At 48.7% G+C, this 23,561-nt stretch overlaps 1 protein-coding gene across 2 annotated transcripts in view; it reads left to right on the top strand.

Annotated features, from left to right (window-relative positions):
* The first annotated feature begins 3,189 nt into the window (after positions 1 to 3,189).
* Positions 3,190 to 23,561, top strand: part of SEMA4C (semaphorin 4C) — a 69,183-nt gene continuing 48,811 nt past the window's right edge. The window contains exon 1 of one of the 2 annotated variants that reach the window (XM_081200942.1): positions 3,190 to 3,293. The gene's annotated coding sequence lies outside the window, so the exon portion shown is untranslated. Of the gene's footprint in view, positions 3,294 to 3,553; positions 3,812 to 23,561 lie in introns of those variants that run through there. The other variant, XM_081200941.1, reaches the window with a different exon arrangement.

Below are 23,561 nucleotides of genomic sequence, written 5' to 3'. Positions count from 1 at the left end.
AGCAAATTCTTTCCATCTTTCTCAATTTTTGTTCAATAATTTATCTTAACAGTCTAACCTTAAATTTTTCCATTTTTGCCCATTATCAATCAGCTTTTACTTAATTCTTTATTACATTTATGCTAAAACCATATAGCTTCATTCCAGCATCCTTCTAACATTCATTAATTTTGCAATGTTTTTGTAAATATACTTTAAATTTTTTCCAATCTTCTTCCACCGACTCTTCTCCCTGGTCTCGGATTCTGCCAGTCATTTCCGCCAGTTCCATGTAGTCCATCAGCTTCATCTGCCATTCTTCCCTGGTGGGTAGATTTGTGTCTTCCAATACTTTGCGATAAGTATTCTTGCTGCTGTTGTGGCGTACATAAAGAAAATCCTATCTTTCCTTGGCACCAATTGGCCGACCATGCCCAGGAGAAAGGCCTCTTGTTTCTTCAGGAAGGTATATTTAAATACCTTTTTCATTTCATTATAGATCATCTCCCAGAATGCCTTAATCTTTGGGCATGTCCACCAAAGGTGAAAGAATGTACCTTCAGTTTCATTACATTTCCAACATTTATTGTCGGGCAGATGGTAAATTTTTGAAAGCTTGACTGGTGTTATGTACCACCTGTAAATCATTTTCATTAAATTCTCTTTTAAGGCATTACATGCCGTAAACTTCATACCAGTGGTCCATAACTGTTCCCAGTCAGCCATCATAATATTGTGTCCAACATCTTGTGCCCATTTAATCATAGCAGATTTCACCATTTCATCTTGAGTATTCCATTTCAACAGCAAGTTATACATTCTTGACAAATTCTTAACTTTAGGGTCTAACAATTCTGTTTCCAATTTTGATTTTTCCACCTGGAAGCCTAATTTTTTGTCCAAGTTATATGCCTCCATTATTTGATAATAATGGAGCCAATCTTGTACTCTATTTTTTAATTTTTCAAAGCTCTGCAATTTTAATCTGTCACCCTCTTGTTCCAAAATTTCCCAATACTTCGGCCATTTGACCTCCATATTGAGTTTTTTTCTGAGCCTTTGCTTCCATTGGTGACAACCATCTTGGGGTTTTATTTTGTAACAAATCCTTATATCTTATCCAAACATTAAACAGTGCTTTTCTTACAATATGGTTTTTGAACGCTTTATGTGCTTTGACCTTATCATACCACAAATATGCATGCCAACCAAATACATTATTAAAACCTTCCAAATCCAACACATCCGTGTTTTCAAGAAGCATCCATTCTCTAAGCCAACAAAATGTGGCTGATTCATAATAAAGTTTAAGGTCTGGCAGGGCAAATCCACCTCTTTCTTTAGGATCTGTTAACATCTTAAATTTTATACGAGGCTTCTTGCCCTGCCAGACAAATCTAGAGATATCTCTCTGCCACTTCTTGAAACAGTCCATTTTGTCCAAAATTTGCAGTGTTTGAAACAAAAACAGCATTCTTGGCAATATGTTCATTTTTATCACAGCAATTCGGCCTAACAACGATAGCTTCAAATTTGACCATATTTCTAAATCCTTTTTCACTTCAGTCCAACATTTTTCATAGTTATCCTTAAATAAATTCACATTCTTAGCAGTCATGTTAACCCCTAAATATTTCACTTTCTTAACCAGTGTTAATCCTGTCTCCTTCTGAAACTTATCTCTCTCAATCTCTGTTAGATTCTTCTCTAAAACCTTAGTTTTCGTCTTATTCAACTTAAAACCTGCTACTTGACCAAATTCTTGAATTACCGTATTTTTCGCTCTATAACACGCACCCGACCATAACACGCACATAGTTTTTAGAGGAGGAAAATCCGTAGGCATGCCACCCGTAGGCATTCCCTCCATAACACGCACAGACATTTCCCCTTACTTTTTAGGAGGAAAAAAGTGAGTGTTATGGTGCAAAAAATACGGTAGTTCTAATACTCTTTTAGTGCTAGATTCTGGCTCCTGTAAAGTCAATACCAAATCGTCAGCAAATGCTTTCAATTTGTACTGTTTGGCTCCTACTTGTATACCTTTTACCAATTGGTCCCTTCTAATCATATTTAACAAAACCTCCAGGACCGATATAAAAAGCAATGGAGAGATTGGGCAACCTTGTCGTGTTCCTTTCTCAATCTTAAATTCTTCCGTCACTACATTATTCACAATTAATTTGGCCTTCTGTTCTGAATAAATTGCACCTATACCGTTTCCAAAACCTTGACCAACCGCCATCCCCAATAAATTCTTCTTCATAAAACTCCAGGAAATATTATCAAATGCTTTCTCCGCGTCCACAAATATCAGTACTGCTTTGGTAATCATCTTCACTTGTAATTTTTCTAAGATATTAATTATATTCCTCATGTTGTCAGACAAGTGTCTGCCCGGGAGAAAGCCCGCTTGATCTTCGTGAATTTCTTCTGTTAACACCTTTTTTAATCTTTTAGCCAAAATATAAGCACATTATTACTTGAGAAACTCCCAGATAGATGTGAATTGTGGCTTATGTTCTTGTGTCCACGTGGCTTCACAAACCAAACCACCGGATGCAGAACAAATGGGCGTGTGAACACAGCCCAGGAGGCAGAGGCTGGAAAGACCTCAACCAACCCTAGTCTTGTTGGAGCAAACTGCGTGCTCAGTTCTTTGGGGTGATGTGACTCCCAAATTACTTTTTTACTATGCATTATTATTGTTTATATATTGCACATTTGTGAAGTTTGTGTATGCTTCCTATATCCAGTGTGTTTTTTTCTAAAAAAATGTTTAGGGGTACTCTCATTTTGACTCAAGAAAACCACCCATTTCAAATGGGGGAAAATAAATACAGTAAATGGACAAAAGTACAAAGATTCACAAAATGTTTAGGGGTATGCACCCCCCTGCATCCCCCCAGAAAAAAGCACCGCCTATATCCATAAGAAAAAGCATTTAAAAGTGGCAATTGCTTGCGACCCCCGCGACCCGCCAACTTCCAGCACCTGCCAGGACCATTAGCCGGCACAGCATTTGGCCCTAGAGCCATTTCACAGGCGCACCCCTTAAACGGGCTTGTGGCCATAATCCTGTATCTGAAACCCGCTCCTGCTGGAAGGAAACTCGCGGGGAAGGGAAGGGAATAGGAAGGGAACATCCAGAAAGCATCTCTGCCCGGCAGAGGGCAGCGCTCAACAGGCGCGAATGTGCTTGAATAATCCGTGTGAATCCTTCCCCGGCGCCTGGACGCGGAGCATAATAGGCTCGGCTTTGTTTCGCGGCGAGTGAGCGCGGAATGGTGGCTCCGTGAGTTGTAAGCACCCAGGTAGACACGTGCACCTGCGAAATCAAGAGTGCCGGGCCGGGGGGCTGCGGGGCTGGAGGGGGAGATGCCCGAGGGCCTCCCCAGGGCGCCTTCCTCGGCCGCGGAGGGGAGCGCTCCAGGGAGCCCGGCGCCTGGGGAGGGCGGCGGCCGAGCGACCCGGTCCCGCGGGAGCGCGGAGGGCGAGGGGTGGGGGGAGAGAGCGCGCGCCCTGGCCGCCCCCCGCTCCCGACTCGCGGCTCCCGCCCCGGCCCTGACGTCAAGGAAGGAGGAGAGTGAAAGCAAAAGGGAGCGAAGGAAGGCGGGAGCGAGCGAGCGAGGGAGCCAGGAAAACACTCCCGCGCCAGCCGAGCAGGGCAGCAGCCGAGCGGGAGGAGCAGCCGGAGGGTCGCCCGAAGTTCTGGGGTGGCGTCCCCTCGGCGCGGGAGAGGCCGGGGCGCCGACTGTGGATCTACGCCTTTCCCATCTGGTGGAGCCGAGGAGGCGCAAGAGGACGGCGCGCGGGGCTGGCTGCCGGAGAGGTGAGCGCCGAGGAGCCCGCGGGTCTTCCCCGCCTTCGGCGCGCTATTGTCTCGCCGCCGGGTCTGCCTCTGTTTACCTTGCCGGGCGGGGTCCGGGGAAGGGGTCGCTCGAGGGGCGGACGCTGCGCGCAGGCGAGAGAAAGGAAGCAGAGAAGAAAGCGCCCCCATCTCCTCCCCGGGGCCAAAACGGCGTGTTGCGTGGCGGGGGGGGGGGTCTGCTTGGCGAACGCCCAGCCCGGCCAACAGAGTTTCCTTGGGGAGACCCCCGTCAGATAAGGCCACCCCCTTTGCCTACAATGCCGTGTGCACGCGCGGGGCCCCCCTCGCCTTCTCCTGCGCTTCAGATCTTCCCATCCTCTGATTTCCCCACCATAACATCAACATTGCAGAGAAGCGCTTCTGGCGTGAAATTAATTTATTTGTCTGGGCGGGGGGGGGGGTGGAGGAGAGAAAGACGATTCCCTTTTGGAAACGGGCTCGGAGTGTGACGATATACCCCCCGCCCGTCCTTCCTTCCGTTGCTTTCTCCTGGGATCCAGTAGATCGCGCATTGGCCAAGGATGGGCTTGGCCAGCGCCTTTCTCTCCGGATAGGGTTGGGGGTGTTGCTGTGTGTGTGAGAGAGAGTGAGAGAGAGAGAGAGAGAGAGAGAGATGATCTGCCTATTTGTTGCTGGCCCCGCATATTTTTTTGTAAACGACCAAGTGTTATCTGGAACGTGGGCGCGATCCTGTTGCACGTTCATTGAGGAGTAAGTCCCGCTGGCTGCAACAGTTCCCAGGGAAATATGCGCTGGATCGCTCTTCTCAAGAGCTTTTGCGGAGCACCTCTGCCCCACCTCAATTTCTCACAAGGGCTTCGTTTTCCTTTCTTCTTTCTCGTGCTAACGCAGGTTTAAAATGTTGTTTTAGGCTTGCTTCCCTCTTATGGGCCTGTTTTCTTTTTAAGCCAAAGAAAAAAACAGCTGTGGAAAGTTTTCTGTTCGCCTCTCGCCTTCCTTCGCAACTCCCCCCCCCCCCCCGCGCGCTGGGGCGTGTGCCTGTGTTTGCTCCGGATCAAGTTTCTTCTGGTGACTTTTGGAGGAGCGCGTTACGAGATCTCCCCCCCCCCCGCCCGGTTCCTGCCCGGGGCATTCTCGCCCCCCCCCGCCCCTCTGCATCATTTGGTAGCCCGACCCTCCTGCCTGCCTGCGTAGTTGTTGTTGTTGAGTCGTGTCCGCCTCTTGGTGCCCCCCTGGACCAGAGCAGGCCCGGCCCTCCTGTCTTCCACTGCCTGCCTGCATAGTTACTTAGAAGCAAGTTCCCCGGCTTTCCAAGCGAGGCATGCGCTCATCCTCTGCGCTGCTAGGCTCGCAGCCTGATCCCATTGGTGTTTCCCTGGGAGCAAATCCTGTTAAATTCAGTGGGGCTTGCTTCCAGGTAAGGGGAAGCCTTGACTCTTGGGGCGGGCCTTGGCAGTCCTGCCCCAGGTGTGTGGAGCGGGGAAGGGTTGTCCCTACGCCAGCTGCTCTGGCTTCTTGCTTGGGGCCCAAGAGCAGCTGCCCGGCCCAGGCAGAGAATCGTGAAAAGTATTCTAGCAGATATTTGGCTAGTGATAGCACTACTCAACCTTTCCTATTCCTTTCCTCCACCACTAATATATATCTCACAATCTTAATCTAATATTTATTCCTGCTGCTGCAGTTTTTGGGTCTGTTGCCCTGCCCCACAGACAGGCTCTTCCCAAAAAAGGAAAGGGGAAAAAAGGAAAAGGAAAAAGAAGATGAAATACTGATGTCTCTCTTGTCAGCAAACATTTGAACCCTGCATGTCTGGGGCGGCCTCCCCACTTTTCAAACAGAGCAACACAAAAAAGTCCCCCCTGTGTATGTGTACACAACACCATCTGGGCTGCTTTTCTTTTCAGCCTCTATAGTCTCTTCCCCCTCCTGCTTTTAATGTTCTTTTCTCCTCCCTCTTTTTTCTCTTAAGTAATTTGAAAAACGCAAATAGATCCCTGGGGCTTGTTCACATCAGTACAAAGCATGGGAGGCAACAGCCGTTCAATGTAGCTTTTTATTTTAAATAAACTCTCCAGTTCAAACCTGGCCAGATAGCCCCAGTCTCCCTTGCCGTTTCTCCACACCCACACATCCCATAGCCACACAGAATAGGGTTGCCAGCTGACCAGGAAAAAGCGAACAAAAAGCCCCTTGCTAGGCTTGCTCTTGTGGCCTTAATAATAGCCTGATCTGCAGAAGCAGCAGGGAATGCTTTTCTGGGCATGGGGGTAAGTGTGATGGCCAGCTAATACCTGCCAGTGAAGGTGCAGAACAGCTGCTTTAGCAGGGCATAGGACCGCTGGACAGTTGGGAAGTAAGCAACTCTGCATGCCATAGAATCACAGAGGGATGGAGTGTGATGATGTATTTGATGGAAACACTTGATGTGGATTCTTTGCTCTGTAAAATGTGCTTTCCACACAAGCAGAGAAGGATCCCCCTTCTCAGTGCCTCATTAAGCCAAATATAATTTGCTCTGTGTGTGTATCAGCCTTTGAAATTGTTGGTAGGTTCAAGGTTGAGAAAAAGGAAGGACTTATTTCCATGTGAAGTTATGAGCTTGTGGAATTCGCTGCCACAAGATGTGGTGATGGACTCTAGCAAGAAGGACCAGGCGCATTTGTGGAGGGGGGGTGTCTGCCAGCAGCTCTGGGGCATGATAACCAAATGGATCCACCATGTTCAGAGGCAAGGTACCTCTGGGAGCAAACTAAAAGAAAGCCCCCCCCCCTCCAGCCCTGCTTGTGAGTCTGCAGAGGTGGAAATAGTTGGCTGGGCTTTTCCATGGGACTCCGCTCCATTTAGCTGGGCTGCTCTTGGACTAATAGCTTTTGCTCAGAACCTGTGTGTTGTGTGTATGCCAGCGGGGTGTCAGTTTTCCCTCTCAATCCACTCTGGCTGAGGTTTGTAATCTGTGAGCTGATTTTTGGTGTGGAGGCGAGGAGTAATTGTCCCTCCTTCTTAATTAGCACAGGAGTAGCAGCATCTGCAAAGTAAGTTAGCAAAGGAAATGTGGGCAGTCTTTGCTTATTTATTCCTGCTTTCTCTTTTGCTACTCGGGTTCCCCAATTTTCTTCTCTTTCAAGACTCATTTTATTTGAGGGAACCTTCCTCACAGGATTACTGTAAGGATTCAGTTTGTTTAGATCACCTTAGTAGGGTTCTGATAGTTACATGACTCTGGGTTGGGGGCTAATGACAGCCTCCCACCTTAACCCCCTGTCAACACCTTGTTGATGCTAAACTGAGGATGTTGGTCTTTCACGAAACTGTTCTACCTCTACAAGTGTTTTGCAAGATGTAGACTGCTTAGGACTTGAATGAGATGAACCCCAGGTGAGTTTTCCTCTGCTGGAAAAAGCAAATTGGGTGCTAAGGAGGGACGCATCCTTCCCCAGCCTTTCCCGACCTGGTGCCCTACAGATGCTTTGGATGACAACCTCCCTCAGCCCCAGCCAGCACAGCTGATGAGAATTGTGTGGAAGGCTGCTTTCACCTGAGCTATGCCTTCTGCTTGGACACACAAAAGGGAGCGGATCCATATTGTCAAATCCCTCTCTTTCTTACAGAATTGGGGGCCAGTGGGATGACTATGTATTCCTTTCCAGCAGGGGGCACCCTCATGCCCTCCTCCTCCTCCTCATCTTCCCAAAGGAGGGGAGTGGTCTCTCCCCCCCCCCTTCTATTTTCTGTTCTGTAGGCAGGATCTGGGAATCTTCAACTCAGAAGCATTTTGGGCTTTGTGGGGGAGGGGTGAGAGGAGGCGGTAGTAAAGCTAGTTACTAAATGGCTCAGAGCCACAGATCCTCCTCCTTGATCTCTTGACGGCTCTTTTATCTCTGACTCTGTGGCTTTTGCCTCTGGGGTGGAGTTGGCTTCATGGCTTCCAGACGACTGAAGTGGCTTTCAGAGGGGTACTAATTTAAACACACGCGACACTGGTGTTAGCTTTTTGTGCCAACCAAGATCTTCCCAGCCAGGGCAGGAGGCGGCAAACTGCATCTTTTGTTTTCTCTCTTGTTTCCTCTCCTCCTTTTGCCTGCTTTCTCCTGCCTGCTGCCAACACAGCATTTCGTCAGGGATTGCCTCTGATTTCTGCTGCTGGGTGGCTACAGCATTTGGAGCTGGTGGCAAATGTCACCAGGGCAGTAGTGGGCAAATGCTTTCTGGGGAGGGTAGATTTGGGCATGAAACAAGACACCCCCCAGTTAGACCTCCTTAACCCAAAGGCGGACTCATTTTGAGGCCCCACAGATGCAGAGCTGTGCATACCCAAAGGTGTATCCAGTGTTAGTCCTACGTAGAGTAGACCCGATTAAAATTAACACACATTACTCTGTTCAGTCCATTAATTTCAATAGGTTTGGTCTGACTAAAGCCTATTACTTTTTCTATTTATTACCTGCCCTTCAGGAACAGGCATGCTACATGGGAAATAACATCAGGGGATCAAAGCAAGTGAGTCAAGCTGTAATGCAGCTGTGCTGGCTGAGGCGAACTGTGGTCCAAAACAACTGGAAAGGCTGCCATAATGAATTGCCTGTGGAAATATAGTTATTTGTCCGGGGTCCTGCCCAGGCCCAGGCCGTGATATAAAAAGCCAGGCTGTTGGGACCTCCAAGTACTTCACTCTCCCAGTCTGGGGCCTGTTCCATTTCACAAGCTGCCTCCCTCCACGTGGTTCTTTGCTCATTTTCATGAGGGGTGGGGGCGACTGGAGGTGTGTAGGTGCAGGTGCTGCCTAGCAGGGCTTTTCTTCAGCCAGAACTCACTAGAACTCAGTTCTGGCACCTCTCAGGTGGGGGCCATTGCCATTATAAAAGAACAAGGGAGGTGTTCATAGTGAGTTCCATCACCTCTTTTTCTAGAAAAAGAGCACTGCATTTTGGGGAAGGATCCTTTAATGGACTCCTACAGTTTGTCACTCTTGTTCCTGTTTAGTTCTGCCTTAAAGAAGAGGCCCTGGGCTAAGCCCGCCCACCCACTTGCTGCAGTGGGTGCTCTGCACCATTGTTCAGGGCAAGCTGAGAGACCCACGGCCACCAGGGTGAAACTGAGGGGACTGCAAGGGCTGTGGCTCGGGCACAGTACCTGCCCTGCATGCAGAACATCTGAAGCCAGGGCTGGGAATTGTCTTCCAGCCGAAACCCTGGAGAGCTGTTGCCAGTCTGTGGACAATACTGAGCTTGATGGACCAATAGCTCTAAGCTTCATATGTGCACAATGCTTCTATATTATATAATGCTAATCAGCAACCTTTACATGAGCCCTAAAAGGTTGGCCAGTGCTGTTATCCCCATTTTGCAGATGCAAGACTGAGGGTGAGAGAACTGTAGTGTTCCTAATGCCATTTAGTGGCAGAGTGTAAGAGATTAGAACTGCAGACTTCTTGGTGTGAATCTCTGCCTCTTCGCCACCAAGGATGACACCAATGATTTTGTTTTTATTCCTAGTCTGTCTTGCCAAGGTGTGAAACTCCTCCATGGAGGACAGGACTGATTGGCACCTTACAGGCATTCATCTTGGATGTGTTTTTCCCAACACACAGAAAGCATCCCGATTTCCTTGCTGGAGCAATTTAGACTGGGCCAGCCTGCTTTGCTCCTTCCTTCTGCCTAAATTTTAGCTCCTTGGATGAGGAGTTCCCTTTGTACTCTTGCCTAAGACTGACCCACCATGTAGTACAGCACTGATGGGGCACCTGTGGCCCTCCAGGAGTTGCTGGTCTTCCAGTTCTCATCAGCAACTAGTGTGCTTAGGGATGATAGGGGCTATAATTGAACATCTGGAGAGCCACATGGTCCCCATCTGTGTGGTAGTCTAAGGTAAAAAGAACCGCTGCCCCTCAACTTATGGGAGACAGTCCCCTGGAAGCCCCGGTGGAATGAATGGAACATCCTGGGAGATGGTCCACGGTGGCCAGATCTGTTTGTGTTCCTAATTACTGCCTTTATTGGCACCCCGAAATCCATCCCCATGAGGTAGCCATTTCAGGTGGACTGATCTCAGTGGATTTGTAACTGGCTGACTGACCGAACCCAAAGGGTGCTCATCAATGGTTCCTCTTCATCCTGGAGAAGAGTGACTAGTGGGGTGCCACAGGGTTCTGTCTTGGGCCCAGTCTTATTCAACATCTTTATCAAGACGTGGATGATGGACTCAAGGGCATCCTGATCAAATTTGCAGATGACACCAAACTGGGAGGGGTGGCTAACACCCCAGAGGACAGGATCACACCTCAAAACGACCTTGACAGATTAGAGAACTGGGCCAAAACAAACAAGATGAACTTTAACAGGGAGAAATGTAAAGTATTGCACTTGGGCAAAAAAAATGAGAGGCACAAATACAAGATGGGGGACACCTGGCTTGAGAGCAGTACATGTGAAAAGGATCTAGGAGTCTTGGTTGACCACAAACTTGACATGAGCCAACAGTGTGACGCGGCAGCTAAAAAAGCCAATGCAATTCTGGGCTGCATCAATAGGAGTATAGCATCTAGATCAAGGGAAGTAATAGTGCCACTGTATTCTGCTCTGGTCAGACCTCACCTGGAGTACTGTGTCCAGTTCTGGGCACCACAGTTCAAGAAGGACACTGACAAACTGGAACGTGTCCAGAGGAGGGCAACCAAAATGGTCAAAGGCCTGGAAATGATGCCTTATGAGGAACGGCTAAGGGAGCTGGGCATGTTTAGCCTGGAGAAGAGGAGGTTAAGGGGTGATATGATAGCCATGTTCAAATATATAAAAGGATGTCACATAGAGGAGGGAGAAAGGTTGTTTTCTGCTGCTCCAGAGAAGCGGACACGGAGCAATGGATCCAAACTACAAGAAAGAAGATTCCACCTAAACATTAGGAAGAACTTCCTGACAGTAAGAGCTGTTTGACAGTGGAATTTGCTGCCAAGGAGTGTGGTGGAGTCTCCTACTTTGGAGGTCTTTAAGCAGAGGCTTGACAACCATATGTCAGGAGTGCTCTGATGGTGTTTCCTGCTTGGCAGGGGGTTGGACTCGATGGCCCTTGTGGTCTATTCCAACTCTATGATTCTATGATTCTAAGATCTAGGGTGAATCATTTTTATTCAGAACCCAATAAATGTGCTTCCACAGTCTTGCTCTTCTGCCTTCTCTCTTGGGGCTTAATTTTGTCCTCTTCCCCTCTTTGACTCACTGGCTGTTCCGGAGCCTCTTTTAGTTGGGAGTTGTGCAACTGCTCTGCTGACTTCGATGGCTCTTTTCTTCACAGCATCCAAAAATGGGAAGATCTGTGATAACTCAGTGGGAATGTATATTCACGCAATATCTCTAGTTTAAACGATCCAGTTCCTGATGGGTCAGAGAAAAGGTCTGTTTCAGGTGTGGGGACTTTTGGCCCCCCAGATGCTGCTGACCTGCATCTCCCCTCAGCCCCAGGCAGCATGGCCTGTGGCCAGGGATGATGGGAGATGTAGTTCTGCAGCACCTGGAGGCCCCAGGTTCCCCAGACATGGCTTATCGAGACCAGCATTCTGCTGCCTACAGTGATCTGCCAGATTTATTTAAAAGATTTATTGCATTTCTATTGCAACTTTTCCCAGGAGGAGCTCGAGGTGGTGTCCATGGTTTTTTCTCCAGAAAGCCCATGAGGAAAACATGAGGGCAGTGGCCGTCTCTTGCTTGTGAGTGGCAATCAGAGACCCCCTGCCTCTGATCTTGGAGAGGTTATATGGCCATTATGGTTAGTGACCAATGCCTAATCTCCTTTTAAATTCATATTTAAAACATTTAAAATTCACCATATCTTGTAGAAGCAGATGCCATAGTTTAACTATGGGTACATTTTCTAAGCACTGTTCACATACTGAAAAATAAGATGGCCCCTGCCATCTGATAGGCTCACAATTTATTCATTTATTTAGAAGCATTCCTAAACTGCTTAATATTTTAAAGCAAGATACAGGTACAAACAGGATTTCCAGGGGGCGGGGGCAGGGGGAGAGTCCAGTCTTGGGCTCCTTGGAGGAAAGCTAAATGTAAAAATAAATAAATAAATCTTATGGGTCAAGAGAAAAATGTTTATTCACAAGACACAGGAAGCAGTTAACAAATGATGCTTCACGGAACTGACATGGCACGAAAGGAAAAAGGATTGGGGAGGGAGGAAGAAGAAAGTGAGCACTGGAGCAGCTGTGCCTTCATTAGATGATGGATGGGGCCAGGTTGCCCTTCCCTTTGCAGAATGTTCTTCCTGGGAGATAGGAAGACATGGTTCCATGGCAGAGGAGAAAGCGTGTCTCGCTTCAGCTCTGCAGTCTCAGGTAGCTTTGGTGGTTCTTTGATATAGTCATAGGTAAAAATTGGCTCCTTCCTACTGAGTTGGCATCAGCTGGTGAAATAACGGTGGAATGGCACAGATCTCCTTTCAGCCAAGTGGAAAGGCCTTTAAATTCTCCCCCGTGGAGAGTGAACGCCTGGTGTTACCGTCTGCACTAATGCAAATTTCTCCAGCCTGTTGGCTCACTTAGGCAACTGCAACTATTTTGAGATGTAAGCCGCTATCTAACTGTAGCAGCTGAATATATTTGCATTGGAAAGTAGTCCTCACTGGTGTATAATTGAGAGCTACCTGTGTGTATTTGCATTAGTAAGTGGCCTGGTGGTTTCTCTAGTCAGGATTTCACTGCCGCCCCTGGAGTCTGATGGACACTTCAGCATTAATAGGAATGTTCCTGCCACCTTTTGCCAACATAATCAGCCCCCTATCAAAAGCATCCTCTGACCCGTTTGAAGCTGCTCATGCAGGCCTGTGGGCAATGGTGGATTTCTTGCCGCTTGGCTCTTCAGTGATTGACGGGGGGGGGTGAGGGGGGGTGCCAAGTTGGAATGTGCTGCTTGTTAGCGGACGAAGACAAATTTGCAAGTGGCTTCTAGGGTGTCTGCGGCTGGAGTCAGACGATCTTCCCCCTCCCTGCCAGAGTTTGTTAATTTTATTTCATAAAATACAGTACTGCATGATTGTGAAAAACAGAACAAAAACCTTCAAAATGTGTTGAAGTGCTTTGAGGAAAGTTTTGATGGGGGCTCAGCAGTGCTGGCTGATGGGGATAGCAGTCCACCTGTAACACAGCCTTTCCCACCCTGGACTCCTCCTGATGTTTTGGATGTCAACTTCCACTCATTGGGAGCTGCGGTCCAAAACATCTAGAGTGCACTAGGCTGGCAAAGGATGTGTTATGGTATAAACTGATTGGCACACTTCGTTCCTGATGCACCGTCTGGGAAAGCGGCAAAGCATGCAGAAGGCGTGAGCTGCAACCCTTTTCCAAAAATCTTGGAGAGCTGCTGTCAGTTGGTGTAAGGATGGACAAAGAATCTGACTTGGCCTAAAGCAGTTCCCTATATTCCGGTTGGGGGGGGTCACCCCCATTCAGTCCAGTAGCTTTCTTGTTGGCATGCATGGTTTGGCTCAGCCCAGATGCATAAACCAAGAGGGGGGGGGGAATTGCGGGGCAGACTTTTCCACATTTGTTGCTTATCTTGGTCTATTTCTGATCTGGTTGTAAGCACCTGCTCAACACTTGCCAAGGTTGCTGCCATTCTCCTGAGATCCAGCAGTGATCTACAGATGTGGCTTTCGTGCAGAGGGTGGGGTTTCCTGCTGCCACTGACTTTCAGACACCCCATGGTACCAGAGTGGGTTTCTCCTTTGTTCGCAGTGCAGGAATTAGAAGGGTTTGGCAGGAGTCTGACCAGCCAATTCAACCTGCCTCCGGCCAGCAGCACTTGGGGGAGGGAGTAGTTCCAGCTTGAGTTCCGCAGCCCCCAACTTGCAAGCCACCCAAGACAGCCTAACCAAATATACAAATAGCCGCAGTTGTCTGTTGCAGTGAACCCATCAGGGTCTTGTGGGACCTTCAAGATTAAGATGTGTATTATGTCGGGGATGGGCAAGGCAGATTTCTGGGTGATTTGAAGGAGATCAGAAGCATTTCTGACTCTCAGTTTGTTTAACAGTAGCAGCAACAAAACTCAGCCAGTTCTGGTACCCAGAACTAATTCCTGGACTCCAAATTATTTAATTCTAAGCACACATATTTTGCACCAGGCTCTAATTGGTGGATTTGGGGGAGTTAAAAAAACAACAAAGCAAAGCCTGCAAGCCTGCTCATCCCTGTGTTATAGGGTATACTTTCGTGGATTACAGCATCCACAACACCAGGTGCCTGGACCTCTCCTCAGCTGGCAGACAGATTATACATTTTTCAGATGGGAAGGGGAGGTGACCTGTGGGGAGAAATGGGAAGAGAATGCAAAATGCAGAGTTTGTGACCATTCAGTTAATGCTAAAATGTATGCAATATAAGCCCAGTGGATCATTCGTGGAAGCATTAATTGGTGATACAACACAATGATTCTAGATTTGCTGTGTTATTTAAGAGCTGGAGTGGAAAAGGAAACCCCCGCGCAGATAGAGTCAAACTTCTTGATAAATTCTAATCCAGCATTTTCACACTGGAATCTCTCTTCACATTTTAAAGTTTCTTATGACTGAGCACAGATGAACCCCAAGTTGAGTGTTTTCTCCTGTGCCCCAGGGAGCTGAATCTTTATGAAAAAGGCCTGGAGGAGAAGCTGTTGAGTGATGGAATCTTCCTGCCCCCTTTATTCCAATTTTCACATTTGCTTTTTTTATAACTGAAGTCTGGTTTTTAAGGCAGCTGCTAATATTAAGCAGCGAGCTATTTTTAAATTTGCATAAATTTATAGTAGCCTAGCACATCCAAATCCACATGAATTCCGGGGTGAGGAAGGTTGTATAAAATGATTTCAAGTGTAGTTTGCAGGGTGGTGGGGCAGGAGAGAGAGAGGCTAATCTGCAAAAAGAGGCCTGGGGGCTGCAGCATGTCTTGAGGTTGCAGCCTTTGACCCGAAGCAATGCTGTGCTATCCTGGAATCTGTGAGAAATGCATTCTGTACGTGTTCAGGGTGCTTATTTTATTACTCCACAGTTTCCCTCCTGGCCAACCTTCTAGGGGCCACTTCCCAGTAGTGGGCAGGGCCAGAGGCAAAAGGAGCTGGAGCAATGGGTGTCACCTTTATTTCTGTACTGAAGGGGACATCTGTGCAAAAAGGACCATCCCTGTTGGGTGATGCAGTTCCAGCAAGGAAGGAAAGCGCTCTAGGAGAGCAGGGCTGGCAAGAGGTGGGGTCCAGGGAGAATCCCAGGGGCCTGAAGGGGCCACATGGCCTCTGGGCTGACTCCAAAATCCTTCCTTTACATGCTTCTCCCACAGTTGATGGTGACGGCCGAGATCCAAGATCTGGCTCTGCTTGGGCTGTGCTTGGTGGTGGTGGTGGGGCTTCCTGGTGTAATAGCCTTCGGTTCCCACAGTCCACTGACCCTGTTCCTTCTTCCCTTTCCGGAGATCCATTTATATGCTTCTTTCTGCCATGAACTCTGCCTCCTTCGGGGACCTTGGGAGGAGGGAGGGCGCTTCCTGTTTCCCTTAATGAAGAACAATAGCAGCTGTGACTCCCACCATCCTCAGGCCTGCTGAATTCTAAAAATGGTCTTGTCCAGGGCTTTCCAAATGCTGCGCAACTCGCCCTGACCCTGCATCTCAGAGCTGCTTCTGGGAATGGGGGTTGTGTGCTCTCCAGCTAGTTCACCCTTTGCACGCTCCGCACTTGAGTCCCACTTGACTTGCCCTGGAGATGTGAGCTCAAGCCCAGGGTGCCAAGGCGTGTGGTGTCTCTCAGTTAGTGCTGCAATCTGTAAATGATGGAAGAGTCAAATCTGAACCAGTCCCAGGAATCGGAGGTATCCCTCAAGCCGAGAAGGATAAAAACAAAGTTGCCAATAGAGGAATGCCCTTGTAGCAGGGGTGGATAGCCCTTTTCAGCCAGAGGGCCACATTGCCTTCCGGGGGCCGCATCCCAGTGGTGGGTGGGACCAAAGGCAAAAGTAGGTGTAGCAACAAGTGAATTTTAGCTTTATACCGTGGGCTAGTGTCTACACCCCCATCCCCTGCTATTTATTCTCTGCCCTGGCAAGTGGGAGGCATGGTCAGAGGTCCAAGACAACAGTCCAGCCAGGCAAGAACCCTCAAGGAAGGTGCAAAGCAGGTGTGGTCTTGGGCAGCAGCTCGTCCTGCTAGCTAGGTATGATCAGTCCAACAACAACTGGCGGACCCAAGTTTGAGAAAAGCTGTTCTAGGGGGAGAGGGTGTGGCGGAGGAGGAGGTACAAACCCAATTGCCTCAGATAGAGCCTCAAAGGGCCACATTGTACAGACTTAGTTGGGGCCACAGAGTCGATAACACATCTCTGAAAAGGGTGGCGATGATTGTCAAGGGATATATCGCAACAATGGGGAGGGGGGGTTAGTGTAGAAAAAAGATGTCTGGGCATGTGGAGGATAACAGAGGCTTATCAAAGGATGCACGGCATGGAGAAAGTGAACCCCCCCTCACCCCCCCTTTCATAACACTAGAATCAAGAATCCTGCAATGAAGCTGAAATGCTGGGAGATTCCAGGACAGAGGAAAGGAAGCACTGCTTCATGCATGTAAACTGGGAATTTGCTGCTGTAAGATATAGTGATCACCACCTACTTAGGGATTAGGCAAATTCACACAGCATGAAGCTATCAGTGCCCACTGTCTTGATGGCTGTATCTTACCTCCAGGAGAGACAGCATCCCTAGGAATGCCAGCGGGAGGAGACGACTGCTGAACTCTCAGCCTGATGGTGGGTTTCTGAGGGGCACCTACTTGCCCACTCTGGGAAATGGGCTGCTGGACCTGAAAGGCCTTGACTTTCATCCAGGTTCTCATGTGGGCATCACTACACAGAATTCACCATGTCTAGGTCCCTGCAATCACAGCGGGTCTCTCTGGTTGTGACAATCCGTCTCAGTGAATTGCCCTCCAACCCCAAAGGAAGATAATGGACCCGTTTTGGCTTGTTTTCCCCAATCTGGGATGGAGCCAGGCATAGCCAATGCCATGTCCTCAAATCTTGTGGTCTGCAGCTCCATCATTCCTGCCCATTGGCTGTGCTGACAGGGACTGGTGGGAGCTGCCGTCCTCCCATGCGTCACATTGGCAACCCCTACTTTGTGGCGTCTTGGGGTGAGCCTGCTCTCCACCCCAGGTATTCGGGGGCCTGAGCGGGAAAATCAAAGTGGATTTTCTATTCTGTCCACTCCACAGTTTAGGTGCAGGCACACTCTGATCAGGAATTTCTCCTATGCAAACCCATTTGAAAGGAACAGGAACTGTGCCAGAATGCTGCTCTTGGAGAGGAAGTGGATTCTGCTCCAAGAAAGTATGCCCCATAATAATACGTTTGGTAGTCTTTAAGGTGCTACAATGCCTTTTGTTTTCAAGCTAGGGTTGATAGAGTACCAGGGAAACGCAGCCCGAGTAGGGCAAGGCGATTGGGTTGAGTTAATGAAGATTCACCTGTGGAGGAGGCACCAGAAAGACCAGCCAGCAACCATGAGCATCTTGATGTCTCCCTCAGTTCCACAACATTAGAACTCTGCTTCTGTGTGGTCCTTGATGTCGTCCAGGATAAAGAAGTCCACATTTCTTCCTGTCTTGACTTACTGCATCTTTTCTGCTCTGTGTGTGTGTTGGGGGGGGGTACCTTCCCTCGTCCCACATCAATGCTTATTTGGGGATTGTGACGCACGATGGGTGTGTTGTTTACTGATCCATTACCCGCCTCTGCAGCCTCCTCCTGTCTTCTTGGGGATTTCTGAAATAGAACTTGGCAATGGCCTGGTGGAGACCATTGGTGTAGCCTGGCATCTGAATGGTTGTTTCAGCTGCCAGCAAGTGAGATGTCTCTTCCGGCCTCCCCCCCCCCCCCGGGATAAGTCAAGTTTTCCGTAGGTCACTCACTCCCCCGCTTCTGGCTATTCCTAGCCATCTTGGGCTGAAGGTGCCAGGTTGGCCCAGTGGCAATGGCTGCCCCACCGTTGCATGCTCAACTGGATGTTTTGAGCGAGTGTTTGTAAGCCATAAGAGGGTGCTCTGTCCTGGCCTCCCACCCCCCCCCATTCCATGCAGAAAAGCTGAGCAGGCTGGCGGCGGGATCTCTTGCTTCAACACAGACAACAGAACAGGCTCCTCTGCGACACGCAAGAGCAGCAGGCATGCTTGTGGGGGGCAGATTTCTCGCTGGATCAGGCCTCTGGCCCACCTAGTTCCGCGCTCTGTGCTCACAGCGGCCAGCCATATGCCTGTGGGAAGCCTGAAAAGCAGGGCACTCTGCCCACATGGGATGCCAGGAGCTGGCCTTCAGAGACGCACTGCCTCCGACCGTGGAGGTGGGGCATGGCCACCGTGACCAGTAGTGATGGGTGTATGTGTTGTGCGCGGAGCACCAAAGCCTTTGCTTCCTGCCTCCCAGCAGCCGCAGCCAGAGGCAACTGCTTCACTCTGGCCAGTGGTTGGGCCGGACCTTCAGGGCAGCTGTGTCTATGCTGGGAAAGGGCCATAGTTCAGTGGCACAGCACCTGCCTTGCAAGCAGAAAGTCCCAGGTTCAGTCTTGGCATCTCCAGGTAGGGTTGGCAGAGACTCCTGCCTGAAATCCAGTCGGTGTAGACCGTGCTGAGGTAGATGGAACACGTAAGACAGCTTTATGTGTTCTGTGTTGTTTCTGTTCCCGATAAGGTTCCTTCCTAGTTGATACTTCGCTTTTGTCAGCCTGCACTGCAGCTTTTCCCTGAAAATAAAAAAGGGAACACAGGAATCCTGGCTTTGAGACTGCTGGCATGAAGTGGTAGCCTCTGAACATGTACAGAGTGCCTTTCTCTCTTCTGTGAACTAGTAGCCAGCTTTTGGTTGGATTGAGGATCGGAAGTCTTCCCTTCTCTCCTTCCCTCCCGTGCCGCCTTTCACAGCGCCTTGCATCCGTCCCAGAGTTGGGGGGGGGGGGAGGCGTGAGTTTGGCCAGGCAAGGCTGCCTTTGCCAGAGATTGCAGAAGACATGATCCATCTGCGTTCTTGGTAGTGAGGCGGACTTAGCTCCCAGGGGCAGAGGAAGGTGTGGCTGCAGTTTCAACTCAGCTGGAAAAGGAAAACACTGCTGCTTTTTTGGAACTGTTAATTGTTTCGTTCTCTCCCCCCTGGTTCCTACACACAGCTGACTCAGCGCTGGCCTCATTCGGAAGACAGGAAGTGGTTAAAAGCACAGGAAAGCCACAAGAAAGGGGATTTGACCAAGGCGGGAGGCTTATTTGGGGAGAGTTGGATCGAAGGATTTGTGGTGAGTTGGCTGGGTTGCATTTCTAAGTCCTGGCAGAAGTTTCTGGTGTGGAGGCCGTGGCTCTTGGCCTGGATCTCAGAGAACATTGCTGTTTCTTTCTTTTAAAATAGAGCCAGTGCAGGCTATTTTGCTTCCCCCATTCCACCTCCCTCCATACAGTTAGTGGATAATGCATGCCCACCCGGTGGTCAAAAAATCGGTGATATTTTTCTTTTCTTGTTCAGCTGTAAGCTTGAGGTGAAAAGGCAGATTTTGCACTGGCCTTTGCCCCCACAGCCTTTGGAAAGCTATTGGGCCCTGACCCAGCCTGCCCTCAGCAGAGACCCACACTTGGCTCTGCCCCCCAAAGACCAGGGAAACGGCAGCATTTTCACTTTTGTTAGTTGGTGGCTTTGTAGGCATAGATGCAGCACTTCGGAGATAATGACTAAAAAGGGTTGCATCCCATGCTGGTCCTCCTCAGAGGAGACCCTTTCATGTTAATTGACACTTACTCATTAATTTCATTGTAATTAGTTGGATACCAACCATATACAGAAATGTAGCAGGATGGCTGAAGGAAGCAGGTCATTCAAAACGGACTTATTTTACTACTTTATTTTTGGCAGTTGATATACTTTTCATTCAATAGTGCCCTCTGGGTGGGTCTGCCATGAACTTTTCGCTCAGACAACTGGCTCCCAGTCATTCCTTTTCGCTGTCTGTGGACCTACCTTAAAGGGTTGTTGTGAGGATTAGTGAGGTAAATGTTTGTGAAGCAATTCTGAACACTTGGAATAGGTGTGGAGATGCTAAGCAGTGTTTTTAGGTCTGCACTTTTCCCGTTTTACAGACTGCGCCCCTGAGGCTGCGGGGCAGGAGTGACTTTGCCAACCTTGCCTAGGGAATAACTGGCAGAACATTTTAATGGGCCGTGTTCTTTACATTTATCCTTCCAACAGCAGGGCTGTCAGGTGAGCCCCATGTACCCCCAAATTACCCTGGTGCCTGAGTGGCTTGTGGGCGCACGTGACCAAGCGCAAAGCTGATCCCAGGTTTTCTAGGTTCAAATACCTTGCTTTGCTCTGTAGGTATATATAGTTACTTTAATTTTGAATTAGCCCTAGGAGGTGGAGTGCCGCGAAAACTGGTTCTAGCCACCCCATGGGCTGTTACTCATCCCCGGCTTGTGATCTGTTAAGTGGGCATAATGTTGCCGGCCAAACGGCTGCGGCTGTTGGGAGCCTTGGCAGGGAGCTTTGATGATATTAAAAAACCACGGCGTCCTAATTGGCTTTGTGTGCCTGATGGGGGAGGGGAGGGACGGGCCTCGGCTCGTGGGGTGGGCTCTCGGAGGCAGTTTTATACTATGTTTTAACCGGCACTCTCTGCAGTCTTGCTGTGTGAGTCCTGCTGACCGAAGGGTCATGTGGGGAGTTGACTTTGCTGCTTCCCTGTCTGGAATAATTTTAAGAGAAGGCAAACTGGCTTGCGAACAAGCAGAGCCAAGAGACAGGTAGCCCCCCTCACTCCTGCCGACTTGGAAGGAAGCCAGTTTGGGAAGTGTGGCGTGAAACTCTGCCCTTGGGAGGAAGGGGGCAGCCAGCAAATCACATTACTGGGGACGAGGAGAGCAAGGACTCATTTTCTCCTCCAGCACATGTGCGCATGTGTGTGAGCACATGTGCGTAGTGGGAGCAGCACACAAATATATAAATCACTGTGTCAGATGACAGAGCCATCTAATCCAATATTCTGTAAGCAGATCGCCAGCTCTAGGAAGCTCGCAGGCAAGGTTTGTGAAGGCGGAGATGTTTTGTAAGAAGGGGCCTGGCTCCTGGTTCGGGCCAGTGGTCCATGCAGTCCAGCACCCTCTTCTCACCATGGCTGACCCCCAGGTGCCTCTGGGAGACCTGCATGCAGGACCTGAGCACAAGAGCACAGCCAGGTAAGCCAGGCGCCAAATGGCTCCTTAAACCAGGGTTACAGTTGCCAAAATTGAATGTCTAGTTTCCACTTTGGGGCCAGACTGCTCAAAAGTCGTATTTTTCAATACAACTTTTTTGTTCCTGAATTTCTTTCTGATTGTGCAGATAAAATATCACAAATAGAATTCTAAAGGATGTGTTGCTAGTGCGTGAAAACAGACAAGATCCCCAGGTAGGCACCTCCAGGTGGTGGAGACGTCAGCTGCCACCCTGGCACCTGGGCATCTTCACTTGGTCGCAAGTGGCCAGTAGTCAGGTGCAAAATGTGCCCGGCGCCTGGCAGGTTTTGAACGCTGGCGACAATCACTAGTGGTTGTGGATAGCTGCCTTCTTCATGAATTTGTCCACGTCCTCTTTTGTGGGAATCAATTCCCTACTTTTAACAATGTGGTTTCTCTGCTCTTTCTCCACAACACCTGATATTTGGAGGTATACTTCCTCTGTACATGGAGGTTTTGTGTTGTCCTCTTTGCTACTGATAGACCTATCCTCCAGGCAATGTTGGTATCCATTTAGCCTTGCTGCTGCCTTTTTGTGTGGATTGCCTGCTGCCGGCAGGATTCAATATGTGCGTGGAGGGGCACTTATTAGCCCCCAGAAGCCTTTTCTCAGATTACACATGGGGAATTGAAACTGAGTCACTTGCATGCTGCCACTCATGTTTGTGGCTGGGTGGGGATTTGAAGCCCCCCAAGACTATGAACCTGTGCAGAGTGCCTTTCCCTCACTATTGGGTAAAACCACAGCAATTGCACATTGGGGCAGATTAGGAGACCTTTGTGGCAGTGGAAGTCTTCAGTTGTGGTCTGCCTTGGCTCAGAACTAAGCTCTGGTGGCTGGCAAGGAGGATTAAACCCAGCATCTCAAGTTGGAGGCAAAATTTAGGAAGCTGTCTTATTCCATCAGTCTTATCTAGCTCAGTATCATCTACACTTGCTGGAAGTGACTCTCCAAGGTTTCAGATCTGGGAGAAGAGGAATGTTTTTGCCTGGCACTTACAGATATATAATGAAGGCGCCCGACAAGCCTCCCTGGGGAGAGCATTCCACAAGCAGGGGGCCACCGCAGAAAAGGCCCGTTCTTGTGTTGCCACCCTCTGGACCGCTCATGGAGGAGGAGCACAAAGAAGGGTCTCAGATGATGATCACAGGGTCCAAGTTGGTTCATATGGGGAGAGGCAGTCCTTGAGGTATTGATTACCTACCACAGAACTATTTTTTTTTTTTTATAATGATTTTTATTAATTTTCCAAACATGTAATACAACACAAACAAAACAAAAGTATACAAAACATACAAACAAATAAACATGTATAATTGCTCAAACTTATTTTCCTAAACCTTCTTTCTCGGACTTCCCCATACCTCCCTTTTCCTGCATCCTTATGTTAACCCTTTCTCAGCAACCCTTCGTTCAATTAATTCGGTCATTTTCGTTATGCATTTTTTAAAGTTATGATTTACCGCTGCATGCTCTATTTCTTATAACCATGACATCTCAGCCATCATCAATTTTACAACAGTCTTTAAGGTATTTTTTGAATTTCTTCCAGTCTTCTTCCACCGTCTCTCTCCCCTGGTCACGGATTCTGCCGGTCATCTCTGCCATTCCCATGTACTCGATCACCTTCGCTTGCCATTCTTCCAGAGTGGGTAGCTCTGCATCTTCCAATACTTTGCCAAAAGAATTCTTGCCGCTGTGGTAGCATACATAAAAAATGTTTTGTCCTTCCTTGGCACCAATTGGCCCACCATGCCCAGGAGAAATGCCTCTGGCTTTTTCAAAAATGTCCATTTAAGGACCTTTTTAATTTCATTATAGATCATTTCCCAGTAGGCCTTTACCCTCGGGCAGGTCCACCAAAGGTGATAGAAGGTACCTTCAGTCTCATTACATTTCCAACATTTGTTACTGGGCAGATGATAAATTTTTGCAAGTTTGACTGGGGTCATGTACCACCTATAAATCATTTTCATTATATTCTCTCTTAATGCATTACAAGCTGTAAACTTAATACCTGTATTCCACAACTGTTCCCAGTCATCAAACATGAACTATGGCACTCTCCCTAATCAAGTTTGGGGTGTTGCCAACCTGATGCCCTTCACAGTTTGTTAGACTGCAATTCCCACCTGTCCCTCCCAACAACCTCTGGAGGGCACCAAGTTGGCAAAGGCTGGCCTAGAGTTTTGGGATTGGACTGGGGAGAGCTGAAATTAGCTGTCTTGTTCAGAAGAATTTTCTGGATTTATAAAGTCCTGAAATGAAATGAAATACAATTACTTGGTTGGCTGGTTCTCAGCCTGGTCTCTCCATTCTCTCCTTCCTTTTGGGAACGTGAGTGTTCACATTTGTTTGTAATTCTCCATCCCCCCCCCCCCTTCCACTGTACTTTGCTGGATGCTCAGCTTCTGATTTGGAGGGCTGCGCAGAGAGGGGCATCTGAGGCCCTGTCTGCACTTGTGTGCTTTAACCATTTTCAG

Source organism: Podarcis bocagei (genome assembly GCF_964188305.1).
Source record: "Podarcis bocagei genome assembly, chromosome: 7".
Classification (NCBI taxonomy): Eukaryota; Metazoa; Chordata; class Lepidosauria; order Squamata; family Lacertidae; genus Podarcis; species Podarcis bocagei.
The sequence above is the reverse complement of the archived record's forward strand: the minus strand, read 5'-3'. Positions and strand labels throughout refer to the sequence as shown.